This window comes from Motacilla alba, chromosome Z (assembly GCF_015832195.1).
Source record: "Motacilla alba alba isolate MOTALB_02 chromosome Z, Motacilla_alba_V1.0_pri, whole genome shotgun sequence".
NCBI classification, from domain to species: Eukaryota; Metazoa; Chordata; class Aves; order Passeriformes; family Motacillidae; genus Motacilla; species Motacilla alba.
This window is the reverse complement of record NC_052046.1, coordinates 35,344,819-35,362,790: the sequence shown is the minus strand read 5'-3', so window position 1 is coordinate 35,362,790 and position 17,972 is coordinate 35,344,819.

Here is a 17,972-nt window from a genome sequence, read left to right as displayed (position 1 = left end):
TTTACTGATCTTTAAGTTTTCTCCAAATATTTCTAAGGCAATGAGTATTTTCTCATTCTTATCACACTAAATAAAACAATATTTTCCCACAGTAGCAGTTAGCATCAATTTCTTATTCCTCTCTGTCACAATTAAGCCCAGCTCACCACAAAATACCACAGAGCTGCTTGCTCACTTCCTCACTTTTGGGATCAGGAAAAGAATTGGAAGAATACATGTAAGAAAAGAAAACAACTTTTGGGTTGTGATAAAGGCAATTTAATAGGGAAAGCAAGAGCCATACACAGAAGCAAAGCAAAAAAAGGAATTAATTCACTGTTTCCCATGGGGAGGTAAGTGTTCCCTGGGAGAGCAGGGCCCCATCATGTGTAATGGTGACTGGGGAAGACAAACACCATCATTTTGAATATAATTCCATGCCTTGTTTTTGCCCATCTTTATGTGTTGAGAATGATATGATACAGTTTGGAATAGTCCTTTGGTCAGTTGCAGTCACCAGTCCCAGCTGTGTCTCCTCTCAACTTTTTGGGTACCCCCAAGTACCTCACTGGCTGAGCAATTCTCTACAGAGAAAAGGCCTTGTCTCTGAGTTAGCACTGCTCAGCAGTAGCAAAAATATCTCAATATTATCAACAATGTTTTCAGGACAAATAGTAACCATAGCCTCATATTCGGTACTGTGAATAAAATTAATTCTATCCCTGCCAAAACCAGCACACCTTTTTATATCATTAGAAATCATTGTGTTGCATTTTTGTTTGTCTTACTTTCACTGAAAAAGTTGGAATGCTTACCAAAATTCTAAAATGTTGTGAAAATAATCTATAAAATCCCTCCTTAAATACTACTTTTCTATTATGTTAGGTTGTTTTTCCATGTAATATTGCCAGGTTAAAAGTAGGCTAAGACTTCTTGGGGTTTTTAAAAACCTTTCATCACTTCTTTGCTTACCAGCTTTGTTGAAGGATTAGCAGTTATCTAGTTAGCTGTCTTTTTAAAAATCATTCATTACTCAGTTGCTCTGAAATATGTCTCAAGTTCCTGCTCTTACTTGTTTGATATGTACCTGAAACAACACAATCTGATTCTTAACTGAAATATGTGATGATGTACTTGAGTGTTAATTATGCCACCAATAAGCAAGTATGGGAGTTTAGGAAACAATATTAATTTCCTCTGTTGGCCTTGTAATTGCAAGTATTTAAAGGTGCCACCATATCTAGGTTTGGGTATAAATCCATTGATCATGTCTATATGTATGTGCATGCATAATAGGAAGTATCCTATAGCATAACCAATACCCAAAACTGTGATTTTGCATGGGTACAGAAAGGTCATCTGAGAGTACTTCAAACAAAAACCATTTCACATTGTTTTGTGGGAAGGAAAGTAAAAGTAGTTGGCAAGCATCAGAGTTTCTTCATGACCTTCTTATTGGGAATGGTAGAAATAAAGGCATTACTTCATGTTTGCTGTTATATTTGTTATATTGTTGTCAGAAAGTAATAACAGGTACGTGCTAAAATGAGTTTGAATGGTATGCATAGCAAGCAAGTTCAAGTCTTTCACTGTCTGGATATAAGAACTCACTTTTTTTTTCAAGTGGAAAACTTTCCAGCATAGTCTTCTGCTAATTGATTTCAGCTCCATCAAAAGACTTTTAGTTATCAAAAGACCTCTGTGAGAGGAAAACTGAAACTGCTGCCAGGACTGCAATTTTTTTCTGATTTAGAAACCACAATGTCAAGACTGCATTAAAAGAGAGTAGTGGCAACAAAGAAAGTGTCAGCAGCTAGAGCACTGTATAAAGGGCAAAACATCTGATTGCACAACTTGTCATTGTAAATGATTTGAGAAGATATTTCCTTTGAAAGTTTATTTTGTTCATAATCTTATAGAACAAATAAGAATAGTACTGAGTTGCAATACTAAAGATAATCACAGTTCCCCATGTTGCTGAAGACAAAAGCTACCAGTGATAGGATCAGTATTTTCACTGACCATGAATTATTTGACTGGAACAAAAAACTCCTCTGTGTTCTATCAGTCACTTCAGATTATTTAAATTCTGCTTCAATTAATGTGTTTTTTGAAATTTATAGAAGTTATAATTTGCATCTTTGTCTTCTTGCCACTGTACTGACATACTGACATTTTGATCTTAGGTATCTGAAATGAAAAAGGGGAATCTAGTAATTAGAGCAAAGGCTCTGGAGGATTGAAATGCCTTTCTGTTCCCTTCCAGCAAAAAAAAAAAATAAAATTGTTTCTATCAATATGTTAGTATGGATGCTTTCAATTGAAAAAATCAAAAAATCAGGACTGAAAATACAGGAAAAAAAACCCACTTAATAGAAGCAGCCATGGTCAATAGTTACAAAGGACAACAGAAGGTTATTTGCTAAATACTACATACATCTTCTCTGCTCAGGTGAGAAAGCGTAGCATCTAGCAGAGATGAGAGCAATGTCCTTGTGTGCTTGTTTTGTTCCTCTCAGAGCAGTCCTAGGAAAAGTTAAATTCTATTCATTTTTTTAAAAGCAGCATCAAGGGTAGCCTGTCCCAGTTCCTAACATCTCTCTTGCCTTGTCACAGTCACAGAGGGCAGCATGCACAGCTCTGCTGCTTCAGGCAGATAAGGATTTCTGTGCTGTTGTGTTCCACTGCCTGCAGTTCACCCTCCTGAAGACCTGCTGGGCTTTAATAGTACAATGAGACTGTACAGATAGCTACAAAGAATTTGAAATTCTTTCCTGAAAAAACATCTATTTAAACTGGAGCTGTTCAGAAAACATGGGAACAGCAAATATGTTTTAAGTGGCTGGAATTTGCTAAGGTGCTGACAGATGGCTGCCAGACTGCGATCTCTAGGCAAAATGGAGTTCCTGGGAAAGAAGGATTAGGCCTAAGACACTCCAGGGCACATAAGTAACTAACATGTACATGGGATTGTCTGATAGTCATGTGTGCTAGAAACTACTGTATTGTTTGTACTGTTTAGCACTGCTTCCCATGACTACATTTCCTCCAAGTTTAAGGTTTCATACCTTGCAATTTCCTCTGCATATAGTTTTCCAAATACCTCTCTCTGTAACCTCTCTCTCTAGCTTTCTGAAGCGCAGAAGCTTTGCTGTGTGAAAAATGAGTCTTCTTACGATATTAAGACAAATGGTGGTGATCTCTAAGGAGTGTTCTTCTGGCTTTTCTCAAAAACCAGACTGAGGAAGAATAAAGCAAAGCAATCTGCTTCTTGTCCTGCATATCTTCAGCGTCCATGGTTTGTGACATTGGTGTCATTCATGTGCTTGGAGCAACAAATGTTATTTCAAACCTGTCCTGACATTCATTAGGCCATGGGCAAAATGAAATAAAATGTGAGTCTGAAAATTAATTTTCTTAATAGTTTCTTCAGTTGGAACAGAAACTGCATTGTGATTTTTGAAATGTGCAGAGCTCTAAACTCTAACAATGTTTGCCACTGCTGAATCAGTCTTCAAACAAAAATGTATAAGTTTTTCACTTAAAGTTTTTCACTTTCATGTAGTTCCTGTTCTAATACACTGAAATTCAAGTTTTTCATCAATGGGACATTTGCAATAGATACAATTTTGTTTAACGACCTCTTCTATTTGTCTCAGAAAACTGGGATATTTTTTTGCTGTTTAGCAATGGTAATGAGCTTCTGGTAGAATTTTGATTTTTTCAGGTAGTGAGGTCATGATGGAGTTTTTTTTAACACTTACTATTTTTCTCAAAGCTTTTGTGGTAGTCTTTAATGCAAATATGTCTATAATACTGCTGTAAAGACATTTTGGGAAAAAATAAGCCTATATTTAGTATGTTTATAAAAGTACATTTATGCACATCAGAGGAGGCAGTTAGGTGTGCAGACTGACTTTTGGTTTGATGCTGTAAATGCAGAACCAAGTGTGTCTTGGTTACTAATACAGTGCTGTGATTGAATCAACTCTGGCTTTCATAGCTAGGTGGAAATTAATTGGACGCATGATTGTCAAACAAATTGACCTTTCTCTTTCCCCCCTGTACTTGTAAAGTTCAGCTTGATGTAAAATATAAAAAATTCTTTTGATGCAGTATTTGTTCAAAGCCTTTGTATAGAGCAGTTCTCCATAGGCATTCAGCAAATTTATACGGTTCCCAGTATCAACCTTTTTATCTCTTTGCATTAGAGGGTGAGAATAGAATGAAACTACACAGGACAAATGAGAACAATTTGAATGTCTGTGACATGTTTAATGTCTGAAAAATTTGTTACACTTAATCTTCTGTAAAGGTAGGTCATTACTTTTAGGAGCTTTTAGTCACTTTTATTCCTTCCATCTTTTCCTTCACTGTGGATGATCCTTTGCTACAGTTAATTCCCTGAAAACTTTTAACAAAGAACTGCCTAAGAAACAGCTTTTCAATGATTTGTTTGTTCTCTTTTCTTTGTCTCATGAAGAAAATCAAATAAGACTTGAAAGTCAAAGACAAGATTGATGTTTGGGAATAAAATAGTTCTTTGGCTTCTTTGTGAAGTCTGGATTAAATCCTGACGCCTTGTAAGTCAGGGGAACTTTACTGTTGACCTAACACTGAATCACTAAAAAGTTCATGCAGCATATTTTGCAAAATATAAAGGTTAACTACAGTGCCTTGGTCAAGACATTTGATGATTTTACATTGCTCATTCAGTTTCAAAAGCCTGAAACACTTGATTTTAATTTTTTTTTTACTGGATGCATCCTATTTAATTGAAGATATATATCAAATAAAAAACCCCCTTTTTTCTGTAGCCTGCATACAGTACTTTCCATAAACACCCACATAATGTAAATTGTATATTTTTTTAAATTAAAAACTTTTATGTCATTAGAGATTTTTGTATGAGAAAGCCCTAAATACAGGAACTGTAAGTTCAGTCTGTCATTTAAAACAATGAATATTTGTGCTTGTACAGAATGGGTTGGCAAGGAACAGGAATTTTATCCAGACAATCCTCTCAATATGCAAAAATTCAGAGTGGAATTCTAGTTTATAATCTGTATAATTAAAACCTGACACATCATTTTTGTTGAATAACACTGAAATGTAAGTGAAAGTGAAATTTAAGAATAAATAGAGATGAGATAAGCTTAAAGGAAAATGTACTCAGAGGTTGACAAATTCCCTTAAGTCTTTTGATTTCAATTGCTTTGGTAGATACTCAACATAGTGACAAAGACTATTTGCAGAAAATACTCCCTCAATAAAATTATACTTTATCTATCTCTTTTTTAGACATGTTTGTATTCACCAGTCAAGTTACCAGGTTAATACACCTGTTTCTAAATTATTTTTCATATGCAGAGAAGATTATTTAGATTTGGGGTTTTTTTTTAATTTTCTCTACAAAATGCAGATTGAAAGAGCAAATTAAATTAATGAATTTATAAGCTGTAAAGCCTGACTTTATAAGACTGCTAGCTCTACTCTATGTAAAAATCAGGATACATGTGTTTTCTGTAAAAAAATTAATTTTCTTTGTGCTCTTGGGCAACTACTTAGAAAATCATGTCTGAAGACCCTAATTTGCTCTTTATACTCTTTAAAATAAAACTTCAGTAGAAAAGGGGTGTTTATAAAAGCTCTATTTTTGAGAATTTTAAAAAAAATTTGCATCTGCTTAAAACTGCTACAAAAAAATGCCTTCAGTTCAATTTTAGCATTACTTTTTCTATACAAAGTTAGCAGTACAGCCCTAAGAAGATGAAGAAAGAACCTACCAAAGATCTCTGCCTTTTCTTCTCGCCATCCATTCGTTTTTGCTCTAACTCAGAAATAAATTTTCAGAGTAAGGTATATAATAAGCCCACTTCTGCAGATTTTTACTGCTAGCATTCCAATTTTTTCAGTTTTGGCCAACTGAAAAACTGCTCAAGCAACTCAAGCAGTAGTTTACACTTGTGTAACATTTGAGACAATGTGTCTCATCCTGATTTTTATCATGTGTCTCCACAAAAACATCACCCCCTGTGTCTTGTGAGCTTCTTTGTGCTTGAGAACATTCCTCACTTGTAGAAACGTTCATCAACTTATTTAGCTATTGTCAACTAACTATCATAATTATGCTGATAAAAGGACAATTAATTGTCAGTTATTAACATGTTCTCAAACTATTTCTGTCCATCCGAACAACCCCAACTCACTGCATCTTTTTCAGGGGTCATAGTTTCTACATTTTTACACTAATTGTTTCCTCAGGCTTTTTTATTAATGCAAATCCTACCAAATGAGCTTGTACCAACACAAAGAGGAGCAAAAAGAATTGCTCCATATGCCGTGCAGGTTTGACTCTGTTTACACCTCTTAGAATGTTTCTGACACATACTCAGCTCTGGGGTTTCTTCCCCTGCTGTTTTGAACATTTGTTTCATGTAATTGTATAGCCTTTTACTCACATTTATGTTCATAATATTTCAATTCATCCTTTTGTATTATGTCATGTTATTGAAATTTATTTCTTCCAGTGAAGAAATTCACTGATTCATTATTGATGAATATAATTTTGATTTTTTACTCAAGGGTAAACCAGAAATCAGTTTTTTTTGAGTGTCAGTGGAACTGCACTGCTATGTAGAGGTGGAAAGGGTGAATGAGGGGAGGGATGAATTTACGTGTGATGTTCTGTTTTGCTAAAATTTTCATGCTAAGGTAACATGAAGTGGTGCAAAAGAAAGGCTCTTAGTGCATTTTTCTCCTTCTCTGTGTGTGTACTGATAATATCACATAATTTACATGTCAGTGTATGTACTGTTATGTATTAATTAGTGCAAGATTATTGATGTGTTTTGCAGTGCATAACAATCACCCTTTATTTTCTAGCATACATGGCTGAGAACTCTGTGTACTTCACTTGAACTAATTTTTTATTTCTATTTTCACAGTGGAAAATATATTTCTTTCTTATGATAAGAAAAAAATAGACTGTTACTTTGGCTTTCCTTATTGGTGTTATTAATAAATTTAATTTGAATAGTGTTAAATTGCAACAATAGGGAAAAAAAAGAAGTTAGGTGTTTTTTGTGTAGTTTAACCCTCTTATCAGAGAGAGCAAACTTTAACATAACCTGAGTTTGTGCAAGGCTTGGCCCAGCTAAGTTTTGAAAATCTCAGAGAGTGGCCATGTCAGGGCAGAGACAAACTTTTTCATTGCTTACCCATGAGATGGTATACTGAAGACAGTATATCAGTTTGGTATGTATTGTCTTGAGCTGTGTTAATTAATTATTTTTGCAAATGAAATTGTGTGATTCCACTTCCTAGCTGCTATTAGTGACATGGAATGCCTTCAAACTGAGCAGATTTTGTAATGTCCTAAGCTTCCAGAAGAACTATTCAATTTCTTCTCTAATACTGTGTGGTCAGAACAACATTGCCTCCTCTTCTAGTACTTTTGTGTGGGTGGATAAAGAAGAAAACATTTAAATCATGTAACTGTAGTGAGAAAATGTACCATATCACTTTTTAAAATGGATCTAGGAACCAGAGTACTTGAAATGGTGAGATTAAGAGGGTAGGAAATTCAGAACCATTATCCTCTGAAGACCTCTGCCCATTTTCTCACAGTATTATATGGAGCACTGTGGGGCTGTAAATAGCCTTTATTCCTGAGTCAGTGCTAGCCTGAATTCTGTCATTAACCATATATTACAGTTACTTGTCTGTAAGTGTGGAAATTGCTGGGGGAAAAGACAGGATATTTTCTTTGAACTTTTACTCTTTGTCCATCTTTTTAACACTACTCACTCTTTTCAAGGAAGGAACATAATGTTTCATTTTGCTTTCAATTTTGTGTGCTTGTGTTCCTTCCTGCACTCCTCCTCCCTCTAGCAAGGTAGAGCACTTTCAATCTTTGACACCCCATGCTAGGGGTATTTGCTCAGAAATAAAGAAAACACCCTGAGCTTTTCAGGCTTAGGCATTCACTTTCCCCTTCATTTGCCTATGTGTTCCGTAGGGCCTGACAAAGTAACCATCTTTGTCAGGAATGAACACCCACAGCAGATGTAGATTCAGTGCTGCTCACATGGGGCTAAGGCTGACCCTTTGAACAGAGGTAGAAACTCACAGCATTGTCAGTGGGCTCCAGGTTATCTTCCGCAGGCATTATCTGAGCAGGACACCAGATTATCTGGCTATAGCAGAATGTTCTGCACTGCAGGCAGAGGGAAACCTGAGCAGAAAATGACATGGTAGTTTGTTTTCAAATCTGTGGCAAGAGGACAATATTGTAAAGGAGCTAGAAGCCCAGGGACATACCTGAAACAGGGACAAGACATGATCTCACAAGTTTTTGATATCACTCTAATTGTATTGTTCTTTCTTTAATTCTCCAGTATGGTATGATTTTTTTGCCAAAATAACATGCAAGCTTCTTTATGGAGTAACAAGGAGAAAGCTAAGACTGGTGAACATGTAGACATATACTTGTTAGTGCTTGATCTTCTAGTCAAAACCCAGTTGTTAAAAAAAGCTAGTTAAAAAAAGTTGTCGTTTTCTTTCAATGCAATTAGAACAAATATCTCATTTAAAAAAATTGTATTGTATTTTGATAAAGAAGCTCTCATTTTAAACACTGGAAGCACAGATGAACTTTTTACCCAGTGGTCCAGGATGAAACTGAAAAGCAGGAATTCACAGTGTAAATCAGGCCAGAATTGCAATATAATTCTCTCTGGCAATTCAGGGGTTCAAGCATGGGTTCACCAGAGAAAGTGGTGTACCTGTATTCCTTACAGATAGAAATGATTGCTGCAGATACCTAATTTTGAATATTTTCCCTTATCATTTTAGTGGATCAAATTGGTCAGTTTTTATTTCTTGCTTTTTCCTCCATGGATTAAGTAAGTCAAAAGACAAAAGGAAGTGCTAAATAATTATGATGTAATTTTAACTTAAAATGTGTCAGCAAACCTGATGCTAGTGGGTAAGTGCCCTGGATACTTCTCATCATGTAAAAAAGTATGTATTTTGCTTGCATGCAAACGAAAGCCTCTGTATTATTATTTTCCTTGTAAGTATTATTGTTTTCCTTTCATGCTTCAAAGCTTGAAAATCCACAATTTTCAACATAGATAATGTCTACCCTCAGTGTATCTTCTCTCAGGGATGCTCTGTGTATCAACATTAAGAGCTGAGCATGGCATTCTCTAAAAGGTGGAGGTGTTATGGGTATGAAAGATTTCTCTCTGGTGCTTCCTCTGTTGTTCCATGGCAAGTTTATTTTCAGGAGAGCCTTGACGTCAAGTTGCCTGGCTCCTCTGAGCAGTGTTGGTGGCCATGTGCCTTTCAGAGCTCATGCTCCAATCCTGCAAATGCTGCTTCTGTCTTCAGCAGGAGCAGGCTACAGGTCTGATGTCCACAGCTGGAGAAAAGAGAGAACAATGTATATTCTGAAAGATGTGAAAGAGAAATCCACATTGCAACTACTCAGCAGTAGTGATTTGTGGGCACAAAATGAAGGAGGTGGAATGGGGGACAAGCAGGTTCATCTGCAGAATGGGTCAAACTGGCTGGCTGCAGGGATGCCAGAAACAGAGACTCTCTTGAAGGGAGTGGTGTTTTTCTTGGTGGTGAGATAAAAACCAGACCCATCATGGTCACATAGCCACCCTGGGATGGGACTGCTCAGATGCCACCTCTGGGCAGCAGAGCTGGGCTGGGTCATGGACCCAAAGCTAGACTGAGGATTGGTGCTGGTCTAAGTGTATATAAAAAATTGGCTTGTGGTTGTATATATTCAGACTCCTTATAGAACAAGTTATAGTGGTAGGACACTGCCCAATGCATGGTTCACTAATTATAGCGTAGTTAAACACAAAATTGTCTATATCAGTTCAAGGGCTACAGTGAAAATTCACCCAAAGATAATTTGTGGGGATCCTCTGTTTGCCCTTTGAAGGTATGATTTTGTATTTTGTTTGGCACATATAGAAGGAGTGGGGTGTCATGTCAGCTAGCCCTTCAAGTGTTTTTTCCCAGCTCTTTGTGGCTGGCATCATACACAGTCCTTTTCTGTGATGCAGCATGTGGTGACCAGAAAGGGCTGTGGGAGAGCAGAAACAATAAAGAGAAAATCACAAGAACTGAGGAAAGCTGAAGTCAGCTCTACCTGGGGACATTTTCTGCAATCTGTTTGGGTTATTCTGCTGCCCCAGATCCCTGTTATTATAGGGAATTGTGGAGATGTTCTCCCCAGGTTTTTCAATATCTGGAATTTTCTCAGCTGTTGCTGGGTTTTGTGCACCTTTTCTATGGCAGCCTGAACTTGATTGCTCTGCTGAATGTCACCATTGGCCTTTCAACGTGCAGTTCAGATCCCTCTGTGTTTCTGGATCCCTTTGTATGTGGACGGTGAAGAGATGTAAACAACTGAAAAACAGCATCAAATGAGCAGCTGCAATCAAAAACTGAGCTTGCAGTTTATAATAGAGATAAATCTTTTCATATGTGATGATGTGCCAAGTGATGATACCATAACAAAAGAGTAACATTTTTTCAAGAATAAATTTAACATCACAATCTTTAACTTGTTCTTGCAATATTCTGGTGATAGCTTTTCTTCAAGATGGTAATAGCTAATTTTTTCAGAAGAAAAGTATAAAAATCTTTTGCCAGAAGCAAGATTGTTTATCTCCATTATATTTCTATTATGAAATTAACAAGGATGGTCTTCTACCTTAGAAATTGTCAGAAGGATAAGGTTTTATTTGTGCTATAAGAAGACAGATGGAATATTAAAGGTAGCCATGGTATCATTCATAGAATTTATTAAAATGATGTATCCCCTGGAGGCAAGCTGAGAATAAAAAGCTTAACAGCAAATGCTGAATTCCCCACTGCAGTTGAAAGCAAATCTACTGCAGTTGAAAGCAAATCTATAAATAGAATAGCAATGGAATAACCCTCCAGCTAGTGAGCAAGAGAACAAGAAAATCCCTCCTAAAACTTGCTTTGCATAGTAATAAGGACAAAAAGTGAGGGAGGAAAGAAAGAAACAAGGAAAAAATGGCTGTAGATGGCTCATTTACCAGACTACAGAGAAACCATGTGATTGGTAGTTAATTTAGGTGCCTTTTTCTCAGCATTAAACAGAAAAATAACAGAAACAATTTTTTAGGAGATGATTTATTTGTACATCTCAGCGGAAAAGAGGATGACTTGTGACATTTTCCTCCCAAAGTATGCCTTCTGTTGTGACTAATGCAAGAAGCCTGTTGGATGTATAAAGCAGAAAACAGTTTGTGAAGGGAGAATTTAATTATAAAAGAGCATATTTGGTCTTTTGCAGTGAAACTGGATGCTTCCTGTTATTCCAGCATTGAAAACTGTGAATAAGTCATTGTTCCTATGGTATGTCATAGTGCTGTGAGCCTTTGTAATCTTTTGCTCTCATTCTGTCCTCTACCAATTATTTACCTGGTTGTCAAAGTGAAAATATTTTCATTTGGTATCTATAATGAATTATACTGCAGCTAACAAGACTTGCAAAGAATTGACAATAGATAGATGGGAGCACTTATAGTGTAGTTTATAGTTTTGGTAGCTTGGGATAAGGAGGGGGAGTCAACATGTAAAAACCAGATGAACCTGTCCATTTAGAAGTGCAATTTTATATATCTGTACATCTGTCTTGCCAGGTGAAACACTTCTTATGTTACCTGTTAAATGTTCTTGTGTGGGCAGCAAAATTGAACTCTGTGTCTAGAGGTCAGCAGAAGTGAGGCAACAGTGTGTGTGTGTGAATGTGTGTGTGTGTGCATTTTCCATTCTGTACTCTCAAACATGTCTAGCATTACTCACGATGTTCTGTGATCAAACTCTTGCTTTTCAAATGTAACTATTTTTTTATTTGTTTAGGGATTTTTATTTTGTGCATTCCATTCCTATTTCTGTTTGAATTCTTGGCTTATCTGTCTCCTGGTAAACCCCGGTGGCTTAGGTTAGGTCGACCAGCATTCCTGGTTGGCAAACTGTGTACTCAAAGCTTCATATGGCTTACAGCCTTAAAGTAGTAACTAGTAACCTGTTAAAACAACAGGAAATTCCAGAAATATTAGAATAAGTGATGACAGTACGTACTCAAAAGTCCCTCAGCTTCATGCTGAGTTGGTGTCAAGTGAGGCCTACAATTAAGTTTCCAGGTATCTTTAAAATGTTGGCTTTATAGATTTGGGAACTAAGAATTGAGACCTATGTTCAGGAGTTTGATATAATCCCAGCATTATTATTATTGTTATTATTATTATTATTATTATTATTATTAATTTATTATCTGTAGGTTTGTCATCACTAAGCTAGATAAAAAAATTGGAGAGGGTGACACTGTGCCCTGTACCCTCTAGGTAGAGAGGGATGGATTTTAGCTCCTCATTGCAGCCCCGTCTGACCCACTTACTTAAGAGCTGAATGTGATTATCCTTGTGGGTCCCTCTCCAACTCAGAATATTCTGTGAAACAAATAGTTATACCGGCTTTGTTTGGCCTGGATTTTGGTAGCAGGGAGCTTAAGGGGTCACTTCTGTGAAAAACTGCTGGAAGCTCCCACCATGTCTGGCAGAGCCAATCCCAGATGGCTCCCAAGATGGACATGCTGCTGGTCAAGGCTGGGCCAGTTAGAAATGGTAGTTATGCCTCTGTGATAACATATTTAAGAAGGAAAAAATATGTTACTGTGCACTTTTAATTGGGGCCAGAGAAGAGCAGGGTGAGAACATGTGAGAGAAACAATCCTGCAGACACCAAGATTGGTAGAGAAGGAGGGGGAGCTCCAGGCACCGGAGCTGAGATTCCTCTGCAGCCTGTGGTGCAGACCATGATGCAGCCCGTGGGGATCCATGGGGGATGCAGAGATCCACCCTGGGCACATAGAGAATCCTCATGCCAGAGCAGACGGATGCCTGAGAGGAGGCTGTGAAACTATGGGAGACCCATGGAGAGAGGGCCCACCTTGGAGCAGCCTGTCTGTGCAGGACTGTACTCGGTGGAAGAGTGACCCACACTGCAGCAGTTTGAGGAGGACTGTTGCCTGTGGGATGGACTCACATTGGAGAAGTTCACAGAAAACTGTCTCCTGGAGGAGGGCCCCCCATTGGAGCAGTGGGAGAAACAAAATTTTATTAACTGACCATAATCCCCATTCCCCATCTCCCTGGGAAGGAGGGAAGGGTGGGGAGAAGATGTTTCTGAGGGTCTTATTTTACTTCTCATTATCTTGCTCTGATTTTATTCGTGTTATAAATTCAAACACTTTCATTTGAGCCTGGTTTGCCTGTGATGGCATTTAATGATCTCTCCTTATCTCAGCCCATGAACTCTTATGCTTTCTTCTCTGTCCAGCAGCAGAGGGGAGTGAGGAAGTGACTTTGGTGTGTGCCTGGCATCCTGCCAGCATCAAGCCACAACAATAGCATGTTGCAAAATAAGAGACTGAGGACTAATAAAAACTGAAAGTTTGGAGTATCCTGTGTTTTCCAGATACCTTGCTAACTCATGCATTTGAAACAAATGAAAGTATTCCAAAAGAACTGAATTTTAATACTCTAGCAGTTACATATGCTAAGCTCAAACTGGCTCTCAAGTGATAAAGTATTCATAATTTTAAAGTGAGTTTCACATGTATGAGAATCATTAATAGAAGGACAAGCTCCTTCATGTGTCTTTAGCATCTTAATGCATATAAATGGAAAACTCCTAAGAAATAGAGAACTCCTTTTTCCCTGACCAAAGATCCTTGCACAGCTTTGAACAAAATAAAAATTAATATAAACTGAGGTATTTTGTCACTTCAAAATAAGGACCTGCAAAGAACTACCCATTAAGAAGCAGCAGCAATATTAAAAAAATGTTTCGTCATTTAGAGGCCATATTATTTCCTTTGTGCTCCTGAAGGTGCAGCATTGGTTCTTATTCATAACTGAAACATCTTCTGAGTGAGTCTTTACTCAGTCACTGCGCATTGCTGTGCTCAGCAAGTAGGGATATTCCCCAGTGCAGCTCTTGTTGATATTCCCCCAGGTTTTGAATACAGTTCCAGTGTACACAATCAGGAGAACATCTGGGCAAAATGTTTATTTGATGAGGCTGTTTACACATGATCAAAGTACTCTTTGGTTGTTAAATTTGAGTGAAATTTTTACATTATAAATCATTCCATCATCAAAATGAAATAGTATTGTAGTGACAGAGTGTCACAACAGGGAGTTTGCTATTGGTTTAGTAAGTGAAAATAGAATGAAATGCATTAACAAATAAAATATGTACTAATTGGGCTTGTCTGGTATTTATGTACACCTTATTTCAAAGGCTGTTTCAAAATCAAGATAGCACTAATCTGCAGGACAGTGATGATTTTGATTCTCAGACACCTACTCCCATCACTGCACACATGCATGTACAAATTGACACTCATAAATGGGTGTTTCTGCCCCAAAAAGCAACCATGACAACAGATAGTTGTAAAGTTTACAAGTAGTCAGTCAATGACCTTTCATTGGTTTCAGTTGCCCATATTGAAAAATGCCTTAACCAGAGCATGTTTTAGATATGTGTCTTTTGCAGAAGTCATTGAAGGAACTACGTAATTTTGTGTGATTATCTGTCTTTTTTTTTAACTGTGACTAATATGTTATTTTCAAGTTGTCATATAGTAAGCTGCAATTAGATTACTCTGAGTATAGTTTATATAACAGGATGTATAAAAAAGATGTTGAATTGTAATGCTACTTGGTCATGATATGTGACTTTCATTATTTTGATATGTGAATTTCATTACTTTAATATCCTGATTAATTGCTGTATACCAATGAATTTACACTTTGCTCACTGAAGGTTAAGATAAATATCAAATACAACCAAGGTTCATATTTTTGTATTGCAATTAATAGATTTTCTTCTTCAACAGAGAGAATAGCCAAGTATGATAATAACTAGAACAGTGTTGTACTTCTTTACCATTATATACTATAACATATAAAGTAAATGACTGTTGACTGCAAATTCTCATCTAGGTAGATATTACATTAACACATATTTTTGAATGAATGCACACAAAATCCAGTTTAGTATTCTGTTAGATTGCTATCTTTGTCCTTAGGTCCTTCAAGAATGAAAGTTCTTACAAAGTAAAATAAATTCATAGCTACAGCAGTGTTCCTTCAGTCTTTCCCAAACATTGACAGTGCAATTCTTATCATTCTCTGCATACACATACAGAGGCTGTATGGGAGCACAGTCTAAACAGAGAATAAAGAGAAAGTGAGCATAATGGAGAACTTGAAAGCTAGAAATAAGAAAGTAGCACAACTTTCTTTTTCTGTTCTTATGTCTTTGGTTTAGTAATTGACATTTGCTTCAGTTTCTTCTCACTCTGTGCTGAATACACAAGATGATACTTCTTGGAAAATGAAGAAAATATAACAATGGTTAATGTATTATTTGGTAAGGTCAATCAATGATTTTTACAGAAAACTTCTAGTCTGGCTTTGAGATTTTCCTGGGCTTTTCCTCATCAATTTTCCTAAGATTTTATAAAAAAACCCTAGTATGCTTTCACTCTGTTTAGTGTTCACATCAGCAGAATACTTCATTAAGGGGTAAGGTGTGCATGTGTGTATTTGGAGACTTGCAGGAATAACATTAGAGATCTTGGTGTCAGAGTTGTTAGATAATTGGAAATATGCAATTTCTTTATGATATGGTGAGTGAGAAGGAAGAAAGGGACTTTAGAACTACTATTCATTCTAGTTGATGTCCTGCTCTGTATCAGCCCTTGCAAGGATTTCTTATTCCATGCACAGTCACTGGTTCTGCCTAGAAATATGGTTTGCTGCACTGGCAGATAGAATTGAAGTCCTCCATCCTGTTGACAGAGGGAGTTGGTACTTGTGGTAACTTCTTGGGAGTAGAAAGAGAGAAGGTGCTAAGTATTTTTATTTACTCCATAACTTTAGAAAGGCTTAGTGGTGTAGAACCGGAAAATAAGCTCCTCCAGTACTTGTCTGGTGTGTGTACAAAATGTTTTTGCCCCAATGTGTAATACTGGGAAGCAACAAAATAAGCACAAACTTTCTCTGAGGCAGAGCCCTGTGCTCATCTCTTTGCTCTCTACTGCGTAGAAGAGATGTGCGTGCCTGTGTTCCTTTTCACTAAAATACAAGGTCAGGATATAGAACACGCACACACGCACACACACATGTATATATATACACAATGTAGGAAAGAGTGCGTATAAGAGATTTTGGGGCTATTGCCTCCAGAGGTGCTACCAAATAACAAAGGCATTGTCCTGTCAACAGACTAACTCCTCTTTTGGTAAAAGAACCTTGTTTTGTTTGGTTTGTCAGCTGGGTGCTCTTCAGTTTGAAGACAGCAGAGAGGATCTAGTCCTTCTTACCCCTTGCACTCAAAGGACATGATAGAGAGGGATCCTGATGGAGATTTTAGCTTAATCTGAACAATATGAAGCTGTGCTTCTAAGCAGTGATCCCTGATTTTGTTCCCAGTAATGATCCTAATGCCAGGGCAGAGAAGATAATGGCTGTGAAGTCTTGAACAGCCACAGTATAGTTAACTTTCTTCCACATATGCAATGGGGAGATATTGCATATAATTAAAGCTTTTCTTCCATTTTGTGTGCAACTGAAAGCTGTGTATTCATGTCCTAGGTCTGACTGTTAATCTCTATATCCTAGAGGAAAGAATATTCAGAGGGATAAGCTGGTAAAAGGCAAGTTGCTACTCACAGAAATGTGGCTTTCCAGGTCCTATAATACTAATTTGTTACTTTGATGAGCCTCATAAACTTGATTGAGAAGAAACGATCTTATCTTTTCCTCACCTTCAGCAGCAAGCAGTGTTTTGTATCTTTTTTGCCCAGGACAAGTGGTGCAGAAAATGAACACAGGAGAGCTTGAGGTTTGAGCAGGAGCAGTCTGATAATCTCAAACTTGATTAACTGTTAAATCAAGATGTTTGTTGGGCAATTCAGACACACAGATCCAATTATTATTCTCATAATTTTTTTAGACTACACGGTTGAACCCGTTATAGATAAATGCTTATTTTAGTTCCTTCTTTTTCTTCTTCATGCTAATCTGCAGTATATCTTGACAAAACTTAAATATATATTCCTTGAAATCACTCATCAGGAGTTTATTTGAAAACAGCAATGCTTCCAGAATTAGTACACGTTTTAAAGTATAGAATAAAAGGCAAGGAAAATATGAATAGACAAGGACCAAAGAGAGAACTTGGGTTTTTTTCCAGTACTGCCGGGATAGTCTGAGATACATAATATCTCACCTGGACAAACTTGACTTGATTGTGTCCTTACAATGTCACAAGTGCAACACTATTCGTACTACAATGACCGATGTATCTTAGAACTCAGTTTTCCTTGACTTTGATAGGCAGCAAAGAATTGAGTCGTAGGCTAGTAAAATTTTTGTCATTGGGTCTCTTCCTCAGTTGTATGAGGGAAACAGGCTTCCACTTCAAAGTAACAGCAGAATAATGGCAATAGATCTTAATATCAATGGCTATATTATTATTTCTGTAAAAGTAACAACCATTACAAAAATCAGTCAAACAAAGAAAAGTAGCTTGTTTGAACTATTCATAATATGGTTACTAGTAATGGGTGTTGTACAAAACTCCTCAGATATATATTATACTCTGTTTAGTCTGCTTTTATAGAGATGTTGCTATGAATAAGGGAAAAGTTTTGGTCTGAAACCAGTTTCTTATACTGTTATGATAAAAGAATATTTTTTTAGGTTAATTCTGGACATCTAATTTAGTGAAAAATAGAGGATATTATGCAGCATATTCAATATCTGCAAGTACTCTTCAGTATCCGTCAACAACTCTTTCATTTACTGGATAAAATATCTGTTACATCTGAACAAGTAATAAAAAGTTTAGTACTTGTA